Source organism: Hemiscyllium ocellatum, chromosome 15, assembly GCF_020745735.1.
Source record: "Hemiscyllium ocellatum isolate sHemOce1 chromosome 15, sHemOce1.pat.X.cur, whole genome shotgun sequence".
Classification (NCBI taxonomy): Eukaryota; Metazoa; Chordata; class Chondrichthyes; order Orectolobiformes; family Hemiscylliidae; genus Hemiscyllium; species Hemiscyllium ocellatum.
In genome coordinates this window covers 65473047-65487299 of record NC_083415.1, presented here as the reverse complement: position 1 = coordinate 65487299, position 14253 = coordinate 65473047, and positions in this window count along the sequence as shown.

Sequence of the window (14253 nt, the reverse complement as noted above, 5' to 3'; positions counted from 1 at the left end):
GGAAGTCTGGAGGCATCTCCACCCCACAGGCAGGGATTGTACATTTTTTTCCAGTCTGCACAAATGTCACACCAGGAATGATTTTTTTCTGATCCCTGTGGCAACCCTGGATGTAGTGGCATCTTGTACAATTGGTAATATTACCATGTCCGATCACACTCCAGTGTACCTGTTGGTTAAGATTAAAGACACTATATTGGGCCCAAGGCACTGGTGAATTGAACCCTTACCTTCAAAGATAACAAGTTTGTGGAGTACTTCTGTAGGGATATTTGGGCATTCTTAGACATTAACTTAGGCTCGGTTAGTAGTCCATCCTTTGGGAAACTGCCAAAGCATATGCCAGGGGGTTAGTTATTTCCTACTCTGCCAGTAGGAAGAGGCAGAAGGGTGAGCAGCAACGTCTCCTCAAAGCACGTTCAAAGGCACAGAGAAGGCTTACTTTGAGAGGCCCTGATTGGTCAAACTACAGAGGATTATGGTGCTGCAGTCTGGATTGAATTCCATACTCACGCAGACAGCAAAGAAGGAACTTTTACAAAGCAAAGGTTATATGAGCATGGTGACAGTCCAGGAAATACTTAGCGTATCTCACTAGGAAAAGTCGTGCCCTTCAAGCCATTACAGCAATTAGGGAAGGCTCTCAGAACCGAACATGTGACTCCAAAAAACATTAATGTGGCATCGCAGAGATTTAATTCTAAATTATACCAATCTGAGGATTGTGAGGAGGAGCGGGCCAAAATGGAATCATTTTTAAGGATCTGAAGCTCCCGGGTGTGACCCCTGAACAAGAGTCCTTTCTCAATGCCCCGTTATCAGATCAAGAAGTGCAGGAAACTGTGAAGCAGCTTCAGAATGGAAAGATGCCCAGTCCTGATGGATTTCCCAGTGAATTCTACAAGGAATTTATAAATATATTGTCAGGCCCGTTGTTCAATGTGTTTAATGACTCATACACATGATGGTCTTCTGCCATCTCTGAGAGAGGCCAATATTTCACTTATTCTTAAAAAAGGGAAGGTTGCAGATGTCAAGAGTAGTGGGGAGGCTGGAGTTGATTAATGCCATGACCAGCCTTTCAAAGCACTTCATGCCCACCAAAGTTAGGGCCACTGGGTGGTAGCCATTGAGACATGCTGCATGAGCCGCCTTAGGCACAGGGATGATGTTGGCCCTCTTGAAACAGGCCGGGACATTGGCCTGCTGCAGGGAGAGGTTGAAGATGTCCGAGAAGATCTCTGCCAGTTGATCTGCACATGTTCTGAGTGCACGGCCTGGTAGTCCGTCTGGTCCCATCACTTTCCTTGGAGTCACACAAAGGAAAACTGATCTAACCTCTGATGCAGTGACTGTTGGGATAGGTTCGTCAGGACCTGTCAGAATAGGTGTTACCTCTCCTCGAAATTCTGCTCAAAGCAAGCATAGAAAGCATTGAGACGATCTGGGGGGGATGTGTCATCGTCTACTATCTTGCACTGTCTCTGTTTAGAACCTGTGATGTCATAGTCTCCGAGTGTCTGTCTGGGTCTCAAGTTTGGATCAGTATTGGTCCTTGGCTGTCTTAGTGGCTCTGCGAAGGTCATACTTGGATTCCTTATATTTGAGTGGGTCTCCTGATCTGAAGGCCCCACACCTGGTTTTTAGCAGGTTCTGTATGTCCTGATTCATCCAGGGTTTCCTGTTGGGGAACACCCAGATTGGCTCTCTCGGTGTGCAGTCCTCCACACACTTGCTGATCACGTCTGTGACAGTGATGGTGTACCCTTCCAAGGTACCTGCGGCCTGTTTGAACACGGCCCAATCAGCTGATCCCAGACCGACCTGGAGTTGATCCTCTTCCTCCTCCGACCAGCGCTGGACCCGTATCTGCGAGGCGGGGGGCGGGGAGGGGGCGTGTCCTGCTTGAGCTTTTGTCTGTAAGCTGGGAGAGAAACACGGCATTGTGGTCAGAGTTCCTGGAATGAGAGCGGGGGATGGGGTGGTAGGCATCTTTCACAGTGGGTGGAGCAGTTGTCCAAAATGTTCAGGCCCCTGGTGGGGCAGGTCATGTTCTGGTGGTGGATTCTGGATCTGTGGTGCTGGAAGAGCACAGCAGTTCAGGCAGCATTTGAGGAGCAGTAAAATCGACGTTTCGGGCAAAAGCCCTTCATCAGGGATAAAGGCAGAGAGCCTGAAGCGTGGAGAGATAAGCTAGAGGGGGGGTGGGGTGCGGAGAATGACTACTTTACAAGCCAGACAGAGAACAGCCAGGGAATTCCTAGAGGCATGTCGTTCATCCACAAACTCCATCAACAAACACATTGACCTGGACCCAATATACCAATCACTACAGTGGACAGCTGAAACTGACACCCAGAAGTGGCAAGGACAGACCACTATAAATACCAGAAGAAACATCAAAGAAGTGCTTCGCAGGAGGCTCCAGAGCACTGATGATGTCTCCTAGCCAGGGGACGAAACGTTTGCAATAAAAACTTCCAGCTCGGCGAACAGAACCACTACAACAAGCACCCGAGCTACAAATCTTCACACAAACTTTGATCACTGCCTTTATTCCTGATGAAGGGCTTTTGCCCGAAACGTCGATTTCGCTGCACTTTGGATGCTGCCTGAACTGCTGTGCTTTTCCAGCACCACTGATCCAGAATCTGGTTTCCAGTATCTGCAGTCATTGTTTTTACCTAATGTTCTGGTGGTACTTGGGCAACACCTTCTTTGATTGATTTGATTGAAGTCACCAATTACAATAAAAAGGGCCTCATGGTGTTCCATCTCCAGGGTGTTCGTGGTGAAGTACAGCACATCCAGTGTGTCCTCAACTTTTACTTGTGGCGATATGTACACAACAGTTAGTATAGCAGGGGGAAATACCCGTGGTAGATGGAAGGTGCGGTATTTGATGGTGAGGAGTTCAAGGTTTGGGGAGTAATGGCTGCCCAGGGTTGCTCAGGGCTGTGGTGGGTGAAAGGAGAGGGTTTAGGCTGTAAGGGTGGAGAAAGACCCAATTTCTCTTCTGGGTCTTCCCATTGTGTTCCCTGCAGATGCGCATAAGAAAAAAACTTTTCAATATCCTTACTTTTTGCGCAAGGAAGAATATCTTGCTAGGTTGGATATCAGAAAACCCCCCAGGCCTGTTCGGGTTGGCGGATGATTGTTATGGAGCATATCCCCTTGGATTTTCTCACAAATATGGTACACCACAAAACTGAGAATTTTTATAAGACATGGCAACCCTTTTTGGAATATTTGGTCACAGATTTATCTGCCACACTCACAAGGGCTTTTATATAGCCATAACAATAGTGTTTTATGAGTCCAATATCCGGGGAGCAAGAACTGTTAACGTATGAGTGTCTTGTTTGGATGAGTTGTGTTATTACTATTTATAAGTTTGCTCTTGGTTATTATTTAATTTAATAGTTAGTTAGGTATTTTAATTCTGTATTTTTCTATATACATTTATGCATTTGTACAAGAGGGTGGGTTGGGTTTGTTTTACATTTTTTTCTTGTGTTCTTTTTTTGTACTGTTTTGAATTGTATTGTTTTATATTTGCTGTAATATTAAAAAATCTATTTTTTTCCATAAAAATTTATTTCAAAAACGTGTAGAGGAAGCTTAATTTTGTATCTGTGAGTTGTCCTGCCCAGTGAGTGCTCAGTACCAATACTTTTTCGGTTTGAGAAGAAATTTTCAACCGCTAGAGGATCAGGTGGAGGAGAACAGAACACGACGTAGTGAGATTGGATGTGGAGATGCTAAATCGGGTCAAGGATCAATCTGAATACTTGATATTCAGAACAAAACAGTCAAACAAATGCCCGAACTTGTAGAACACTGCAATATTCTGTGTTGAACAGTGTCTCAGCCTCAACTGGACGATGGTGTTCAGCTCCTGGCACCACAGATCAGCAACGGTGTTAAGGCAGAAGATGAGCAGCATGTGCCAGGCTCAGCTAGTCCATTGAGGCAGAGTGACACCAGCTACATGGGTTCAAATCCTGCTCTGCCTGAAGTCATTCCTCTTAACCTCGTCCCTCATTTGAGGTGTGGTGATCCTCAGGCTAATCTCAGCACCACTCATTCCTCTCTAATAAGAGAGCAGCCACTGGGAACTTCATGAAACACTGCTGGAGAGTGTAATGGAGGCAGTCAATAGAGACATTGCTGAGGGAATTGGATTGCCATCTGGAAGGAAGAATGGGCAGAGCTTCGACAGGAAGATGCAGGAGTGTCACCAGGTGAAAGGGACAGAACGGAATTATTGGGTTGTATGGTCTTCATGTAAACTGTTCGAGTAAAAAATGAGGTCTGCAGATGCTGGAGATCACAGCTGCAAATGTGTTGCTGGTCAAAGCACAGCAGGCCAGGCAGCATCTCAGGAATAGGGAATTCGACGTTTCGAGCATAAGCCCTTCATCAGGAATAAGAGAGAGAGAGCCAAGCAGGCTAAGATAAAAGGTAGGGAGGAGGGACTAGGGGGAGGGGCGATGGAGGTGGGGTAGGTGGAAGGAGGTCAAAGTGAGGGTGATAGGCCGGAGTGGGGTGGGGGCGGAGAGGTCAGGAAGAGGATTGCAGGTTAGGAGGGCGGTGCTGAGTTGAGGGAACCGACTGAGACAAGGTGGGGGGAGGGGAAATGAGGAAGCTGGAGAAATCTGAATTCATGCCTTGTGGTGGGAGGGTTCCCAGGCGGAAGATGAGGCGCTCCTCCTCCAGCCGTCGTGTAGTTGTGTTCTGCCGGTGGAGGAGTCCAAGGACCTGCATGTCCTCGGTGGAGTGGGAGGGAGAGTTAAAGTGTTGAGCCACGGGGTGATTGGGTTGGTTGGTTCGGGCGGCCCGGAGGTGTTCTCTGAAGTGTTCCGCAAGTAAGCGGCCTGTCTCACCAATATAGAGGAGGCCACATCGGGTGCAGCGGATGCAATAGATGATGTGTGTGGAGGTACAGGTGAACTTGTGGCGGATATGGAAGGATCCCTTGGGGCCTTGGAGGGAAGTGAGTGTGGAGGTGTGGGCGCAAGTTTTACATTTCCTGCGGTTGCAGGGGAAGGTGCCGGGAGTGGAGGTTGGGTTGGTGGGGGGTGTGGATCTGATGAGGGAGTCACGAAGGGAGTGGTCCTTGCGGAACGCTGATAGGGGAGGGGAGGGAAATATGGTAAACTGTAACCATCCTGAGATTGTGTATGTGTGTGCGTGTGTGTGAGCGTGAGTGTGTGAGCGTGAATTGTGTGTGTGTGTGTATTTATGTGTGTGTGTGTTTATGTGAGTGAGTTTGTGTGAGTGTGTGTGTGAGTGTGTGTTTGTGTGTGAGTGTGAGAGCGTGTGTGTTTGCGTGTGTGTGTGTTAGAGAGTGTGTGAGTGCGTGTGTGTGTGAGAGAGAGAATGTGTGAGTGTGAGAGCATGTGTGTGTGAGAGAGAGTATGTGTGTGTGTGAGTGTGTGTGTGAGTGTGAGAGCGTGTGTGTGTGTGAGAGAGAGTGTGTGTGTGTGTATGTGTGTGTGTGTTTGACTGTGTGTGTGTGAGAGAGTATATGTGTGTGTGTGGGTGAGAGAGAGTGTGTGAGTGTGTGTTTGTTGTGTGTGTGTGAGAGAGAGTGTGTGAGTGTGTGTTTGTTGTGTGTGTGTGTGAGAGAGAGAGTGTATGTGTGTGCATGTGTGTGTGTTTTATCATTGCCTACAGAGGCACTAAGCTCATTTTCACTGCAGTGCTGAATAATTTACTAACAGTTCTGACAACCACTTCACATACCATAACTTGTTTGCTCACAAAACCTTCCGTTCATTGTTTCCTGCTCTTGCAGCATTGTTGCAATGGAGAGGTCAGAAAGGTGGTCAGAAAGGTTGTGAGATTCTCAATGATCTCAGGAGTGAAAAGTACATTTGCCTGTGAAATATTCACCTAACGAAGAACATAGAATTCAACCACGTTGGCTTCAAAATTGCCTCTGAAAATTCCTTATAATTCTTCATAAATCTACTTGAGTAGAAACTGATATGTTGTCAATTTCCCATCTGGAATGAAACTTATGGATTTGATGTATGCCTGAAAGCTGCCTGAGGTCGATGGGAACTTGCCTCAGTCCTCAGAATAAGAGAGCACCTCAGATATCGCAGCGAGGGCTGACAGGCAAGGGCTGAATCTATGGCAGTAGAACTCCCTCTTCACCAAAACACACACATATTGCTCACGGAGGTAGGGTGTAGAGGCCGAAAGCAGAAGGGAGAGCAGATTAGCAGGGCAAGGTACTGGACATGGAACGTGGGGGTCAGGTGGAGGGGAGCAGAACAAGACATAGTGAGGTGAGATGTGGAGATGCCAAAGGAGGGCCAAGTGGGATAGGGACCAGGTGGAGAAGGTGAGGCACAGGTGCGGGTTGAATGGGGAACTGCAGATTGATACATCGAAGGACAAAGCTGAGGAAGCTAATGCAGAGTCCTGGAGGTGAATGCAAGGAGAAAAAGGGGGCAAGGCAGAGGGGTTGAGTTGTGGGAGGGTGAATGGAAGGTGAAGTACAGACCAGGCAGAGATGGTTACTCATAGACCTCACAAGGCACTTCCTTCAATAAGGCACTCACAACATCCAGTGACTGGTCAGTGATGGGCATTCTGGGGAGAAATGTCTGAAAGCAAATACCTCCTTGGAACATCTACCCAAAAATGTAAGCCCAGCCACAATGGAGACAGTTTACTGAAAACAAGAAGTGTTGATGCTCACAGCAGACAGGCAGGAGGCTGGGAGAACACAGCAAGCCAGGCAGCATGGGGAGGTGGGGAAGTCATTGTTTTGGGTGTAACCCTTCTGCAGGACTAGGCCACAGCAGGTCAGGCAGCATCCATGGGACAGAAAGCAAGCTAACATTTCGAGGCTAGATGACTCTTCATGGAAAAGGGATACCCTATCGATTTTCATTTTTCAAAAAAGTCATAGTGGAAGATGAGTATTGCTGGTTAGGCCAGCAATGGCCATCCCTGATTGTCCAGAGGGTAATTAATAGTCAGTAACAGCAAATCCAAGCTGCTCCAGTAAAGCTATTACGTTGGCTTTCATCCAATAATGTGGAAAACTGGCCAAAAACAGGACAAATCTCAACTGCCACACCATCAGTCTATAGGCCCAAACATCTCCAGCTGCTTCATCGATGCCCTTCCCTCCATCATAAGGTCAGAGGTGGGGGTGTTGGCCGATGACTGCACAATGTTCAGCACCATTCGTGACTCCTCAGATACTGAACATGCAACAAGATCTGGACAATATCCATGTTTGTGCTGACAAGTGGCAAGTAACATTCGCGCCACACAAATACCTGGCAATGACCAACTCCAATAAGAGGCAATCTAATCACCACCCCCTTGACAATCAATGGCATTGCTGTCACTGAACTCCCCACTATCAACATAACTGACCAGTGACTGAACTGGGCTCACCATATGGACACATTGGCAGGTCAGAGGCTGGGAATATTGCAGCAAGTAACTCATTTTCTGTCTCCTTGAAGACTATCCACCATCTACAAGGCACAGGTCAGGAGAGTGATGGAATACTCCCCATTTGCCTGGATGGATGCACCTCCAACAACACTCAAGAAGCTTGACACCATCCAGGACAAAGCAGCCATTTGATTGGCACTACATCCACAAACATCCACACCCTACATCACCAATGCTCAGAAAACAGCAGTGTGTACCATCTATAAGGTACAATCCAGAAACTCACAAAGACTCCTCAGGCAGCACCTTCCAAACCCATGACCACTTTCATCTCGAAGGACAAGGGCAGCAGGTACATGGGAACAGCACCACCTTCAAGTTCCTCTCCAAACTACTCACCATCCTGATTTGGAAATATATTGCCATTCCTTCAGACATGCCAGGTCAAAATCCTGGAATTCCCTCCCCCAGGGGATTGTGGTCAATCTCCAGCACATGGACGAGAGCAATTCAAGAAGGCAGCACCTTCTCAAGGGCAGTTCGGGACGGGTAGAAAATGCTGGATCAGCTAACAGTTCCTACATCCTGTGGACAAATAAGAAAATAATCATGTGGAGGTGGCACACAACAGTTACAGGTACTGAATTGACTTTATGGATGCACAGATATTTTCAGCTGTGTTTCTCAACCAGGCCTCTTTAACATCTTAATTTCCTCCATCCAAGGTACATGTCACAGATAAAACCTGATGATATATGTGCCTGAATCCCTCATATACAATCGATTTACATTAACAGTTCAAGTTGTTTATTTAAAGACACTTATCTCAGATAAGATTTCATGATTGGACCATTCTTGAAACTTTGTGCTATTTTTATCTTCCCATGGATCCTTCCGTCGAAGACTTTTATACAAGTTATACTTTAATCACTTGTGATTGATATTATTTCAGTAACTCATTTCCTCATTTTCTATCGATCATGCTCAGATACTGAGACCAGAAGACATGTTGTGCTCGTTCTCAGGGCATGGTACTGCGTCCGTCTGATTTGTGAATTTGTGAAACGTTGATTAGTAACTGGTAACTCCCCCCAGTGTTCAACTGGGACACATCTGGCTGAAGTTGAAGGAGTCTAACAACAGCTCAGAGACAACTGGAAGCAAGTTTCGGGAGGGGGGGGGGGTGGCGCGGTTAGCTCATTTGGCTGACCACTGGTTTCTGACACAGAATAAGGCTACTACTGTGGGCTCAATTCCCACATCAGGTTATCATATTAGGTCTCATCATTACCCCTCACCTGAGGCATGGTGACCCTCAGGTCAAACCACTATCAGTTATCTCTCTCTCTATTGAGAGAGCAGCCCTATGCTCTGGTGGGACTCTGACAACTTTACTTTTATTAAGTTTCAGTTCGAAATCCACTAGCTGTGCATCCATTGGCATACGCATGTCTAGTGAATGTAAATTCCTCAGCCCTGCAGCACTGCACATTCATGAAAAGATGGTGTTGGGAACGAATATTTATCTGTAAGGTTGATGTGACAGGTTGGGAGGCATGGAATAGTCTTCTGGACTGAAAAGTACACAGAACAGACAACAGTACAGCACAAGACCAGGCCTTTCAGCCCACAATGTTGTACCAAACACGATGCCAAATTAAACTAATCCCTTCTGCCTGCCCTTGGTCCACATCCCTCCATTCCTTGTATATCCATGTACTATCTAAAAGCCCCTGAAACACCCTGATCATATCTGCCTCCATCACCCTGGCAACACGTTCCACACTCCTACCACTCTCTGTGTAAAAAAACCCATCCCTCACATCTCCTTTGAACTTTAATTGCATGCCTCCTAGTGTTAGACATTTCAACTCTGGGGGAAAAAAAATTCTAACCATCAACCTTATCAATGCACCTCATAAGTTTTAGACTTTTATCAAGTCTCTCCTCAGCCTCTGCTGCTCCTGGGAAAACAACCTGAGTTTTTCTAGCCATTCCTTATAGCTCATACCCTTTAATCCAGGCAGCATCCTGATAAATGTCTTCTACACCTTGTCCAAAGCCTCCCCATCCTTCCTGTAATGTGGTGACCAAAATTAAACACAATATTCCAAGTGTGGCCTAACCAAAGTCTTATGAAGCTGCACCATGACATCCTGACTCTTGTACTCAATTCCCCGACCAATAAAGGCAGCATGCCTTACACCTTCTTTACCACCCTATCTCCTTGTGGGGCCACTTTCAGGGAGCTATGGACAAGGACCCCAAGACCCCTCTCTAAATCTATGCTGCTCAGGGTCCTGCCATTAACTGTACACTTTTCTTGAACATCTTATCTTCCAAAATGTAGCACTCACACTAATCTGGATTAAACTCCATCTGCCATTTCTCTGCCCATATCCATAATCTACTTGGTTTTATCAAGAAATGAAGTCAACTGTTCCACATGCACTCCAAGCCACCGACAGTTAAAAAAAAAATCAAGTGACTTTGGGAGAAGGCAGGCAAAACTCTTAATGAGGTAAATGACAGGTTCATGACACTTAATTGCTGAAGTATCTGAAAAATATTACAGGGCCTTGACGCTCACGGTTGCCTAGCAACACTTTCCGGACGTAGTTTGGTGTTTTATATCCCAAAGTAGTCTGTAAGAAAGACACCCATTTACAGTAGTTGTAAACCTCTCTGCTAAAATTCTTTCACAGCAATAACTCCTGGGAACATCTGCTTTCAAACATCAGCATTCTCGACTTCCTTGTTAAACCTTGAAAAGTTGACTGTGACTATTTTCCAAAGATTCGAAATCAGGCTTATTGCAACCAAGCTGGAGACATGGGAACTGACCATGTGACTAACCCTAACCCATCACTCTACAAATGTCATCACTTTAACTTCATCAACGGGAAATCATATGGACCATGACAGGATGTCATATTCGATCCTTTGTTTGTAGACCCTTGGCTGACAGGGGTTGATTTTAATTTTAAACAAGATTATCTCTGTAGAGGCGTGATTTTTTTGGTTGTGTGAATGTGTTTGTGTTTAGGATTAAGGCCCCATGGTTCGAATTACAGGTTGTGGCCTAGGTGTGAACCAGTATTTACTACTTGTGTTCAGAATAGGGTTTGTGTGATAATAAATCGCTCAGTTTGAGTTCATTCAGGAAGCCCAGACGAACAATTCTGTTTATTGTGGCTCAGAGAAGAAACGAGAAAATTCACCAGGTTTATAACGATGGCTGGGGCTGCTGGGAAGGGGGGCCTTAATGTCCGTTTGTCCAACCGATCACACCCCTCCCATCACACTCCTCCCATCACACCCCTCCATTCACACCCCTCCCATCACACCCCTCACATCTCACCCCTCCCAACACACTCCTCCCATCACACCCCTCCCATCACACCCCTCCCATCACACCCCTCCCATCACACCCCTCCCAACACACCCCTCCCATCACACCCCTCCCATCTCGCCCCTCCCATCACACCCCTCCCATCACACCCCTCCCATCACACCCCTCCCATCACACTCCTCCCATCACACCCCTCCCATCACACCCCTCCCATCACACTCCTCCCATCACACTCCTCCCATCACACCCCTCCCATCACACCCCTCCCATCACACTCCTCCCATCACACCCCTCCCATCACACTCCTCCCATCACACCCCTCCCATCACACCCCTCCCATCACACCCCTCCCATCACACCCCTCCCAACACACCCCTCTCATCACACTCCTCCCATCACACTCCTCCCATCACACTCCTCCCATCACACCCCTCCCATCACACCCCTCCCATTATACCCCTCCCATTATACCCCTCCCATCACACTCCTCCCCATCACACTCCTCCCATCACACCCCTCCCATCACACTCCTCCCCATCATACTCCTCCCATCACACCCCTCCCATCACACCCCTCTCATCACACCCCTCCCAACACACCCCTCCCATCACACTCCTCCCCTCACACTCCTCCCATCACACCCCTCCCATCACACTCCTCCCCATCACACTCCTCCCATCACACTCCTCCCATCACACCCCTCCCATCACACCCCTCCCATCACACTCCTCCCATCACACCCCTCCCATTATACCCCTCCCATTATACCCCTCCCAACACACCCCTCTCATCACACCCCTCCCAACACACCCCTCCCATCACACTCCTCCCATCACACTCCTCCCATCACACTCCTCCCCTCACACTCCTCCCATCAACCCCTCCCATCACACTCCTCCCCTCACACTCCTCCCATCACACTCCTCACATCACACCCCTCCCATTATACCCCTCCCATCACACCCCTCCCATCACACTCCTCCCCATCATACTCCTCCCATCACACCCCTCCCATCACACCCCTCCCATCACACTCCTCCCATCACACCCCTCCCATCACACCCCTCCCATCACACCCCTCCCATCACACTCCTCCCATCACACCCCTCCCATCACACCCCTCACATCACACTCCTCCCATCACACCCCTCCCATTATACCCCTCCCATCACACCCCTCACATCACACCCCTCCCATTATACCCCTCCCATCACACCCTTCCCATCACACCCCTCACATCACACCCCTCCCATTATACCCCTCCCATCATACCCCTCCCATCACACCCCTCCCATCACACTTCTCCTGTCATGAGAGGAAAGTTCATGCAATGTCAGACGATATATGAGCTGACAAATCCACTCTGTTCTGTACTTCGTATTTCTGTCCAAGAATAGAGAGCTGAAGGATAGAAACAACATCTTAAATTCGGTGACCTATAATATTTGTTAGAATTATTTCTTCAGTATATATGTGTTTTGGTGCTGAGTATTCATGAGTGTGTATGTACACATGCATCATGCAAGTGCAAGTGTGTGTATGTGTTTGTGAACTGGCTGGACTCTGTGAATGTGTGTATGTATGTATTTGCCGGTCTGTGTGTGCGCAATGTGTGTATCAGTGTTTGTGGGCATGCAGGTGTGTTTGAGTGTGTGTGTGTACGTGTATGTGAATGTGTGCAAGTGTGAATATGTATATGTGTGTGCATAAGGGAGAGTGTGTGGGCAAATGTGAGTGCATGTGAGTGTGTGCAAGTGTGTGTGAGTGTGTGTATATGTGCATATGTGTGAACATATGTGTGTGACTATGTGAGTGTACGTGGGTGTGTGTGTACATGCAGGTGTGTTTGAGGTATGTGTCTAGGTGTATGTGTGTGCGTGTGTGTGTGATTGTGGGCAAGTGTGAGTGTACACGTATGCATGTAAGGGAGAGTGTGTGCTATGTGTGGATGTGTGTATGAGGGAGTGGTGAGTGCATGTGTGTGCGAGTACGTGTGTGTGTGTGTGTGCGAGTAAGTGTGTGTATGTGTTTGTCTGCGTGTGTATGTGTGTGTGAATATGAGTGTGTGCGTGTGAATATGAGTGTGTGTGTGAAGATGAGTGTAAATATGTGACTTCATGTTTGTGAATATTTGAGTGCATGTTTATGTGTGTGTGAATATGAGTGTGTGCATGTGTGAGTGCCTCTGTGTGTGAGTGTCTGCCTCTGTGTGAATGTGTGTCTGTGTGCATGAATGTGTGTCTGCCTCTGTGTGAGTGTGTGCCTCTGTGTGAGTGTGTGCCTGTGCGCGTGAATGTGTACCAGTGTGTGTGTATGGAGGTGGACATTTCCTCAGCTCTGAGATGGTCTAGTTTGAGGCAGGCTGTAGGGATGTGCAAGTTGAGGAGGTCTCATGACTTGTTTAAATGCTGCGTTCGTCCCTATGACCTCAGTGATATTCTGGTGCTCAGGTTCGCTGTGTCTCTTGATTAATTGGCATGTTGCTGTGTAAGAATAACTGCCGGAGTCAGCTATAAATAGATCCACTGTTGCCTGGAGCCAATTAAGATACAGCTCCACAAAACACTAATGGAATAATCGGGCACTGAAGTGCAGTGTCACACTTTGAAAAGCTTTTTTTAACAGCTTGTGCTTTTTTTGGAAGAAGTGCAGTTTGGACCAGACTGAAAACTCTGTCAAAAATTAAACCAAGGACTGATATCAATATAAAGATGGATGAGAGTCATTTGGAGATTTAAAAAAAACTAATGTTCATCTTCTACTGTCTAGTTCAAAGTAAGACCTGCATTTATGTGTTTAGTGTCTATCAAACAGCTCAAAGAATATTCTCGCAAATGAAATATCACTGAAATATAAGAAGCCAGCAAGATCCCACAACCAGTAATCCTCTTCCTTCTGAGGTTGGTTGATGGATGAATGTTGTTCAGGTTTTCAGGAAGAACTCCCTTACTCCCCATGGAAACAGCAACATTTCACAAGCAGGAGGCTGGAGCTTTGGTTTTGGTTTCATGTTTGCATCCATAATTCAACAGCTTTGACATGGCACTGAGAGGCTGCCTTACTTTATATAGAATAGAATCAAATCCCTATAGTGTGGGAGCAGACCATTACCTGCAGTGAGTCCACACAAATCATCAGAAGAGCGTCCCACTCAGACCCACCCCCTAACCTATATTTCCCATGGCCACTTCACCTGAACCTGTACATCTTTGGACTGTGGGAGGAAGCCCATACAGACAGTCTCCTGAGGCTGGAATTGAACTGGTGGGAGGCAGTGGTGCTGATCACTGAGCTACCGTACCACTTTACATTCAGGCCTGTAGTTGGACTCGAACCTCATGACTCAGAGGTGTGAGTGCAACCGCCTGAGCCATGGCTAACACCTAAGTGCCATCATATGTGACTGCAATAATGGAGTTCTAGAGTTATACAGCACAGAAACAGGCCCTTCGGCCCAACATGTCCATGCTGAC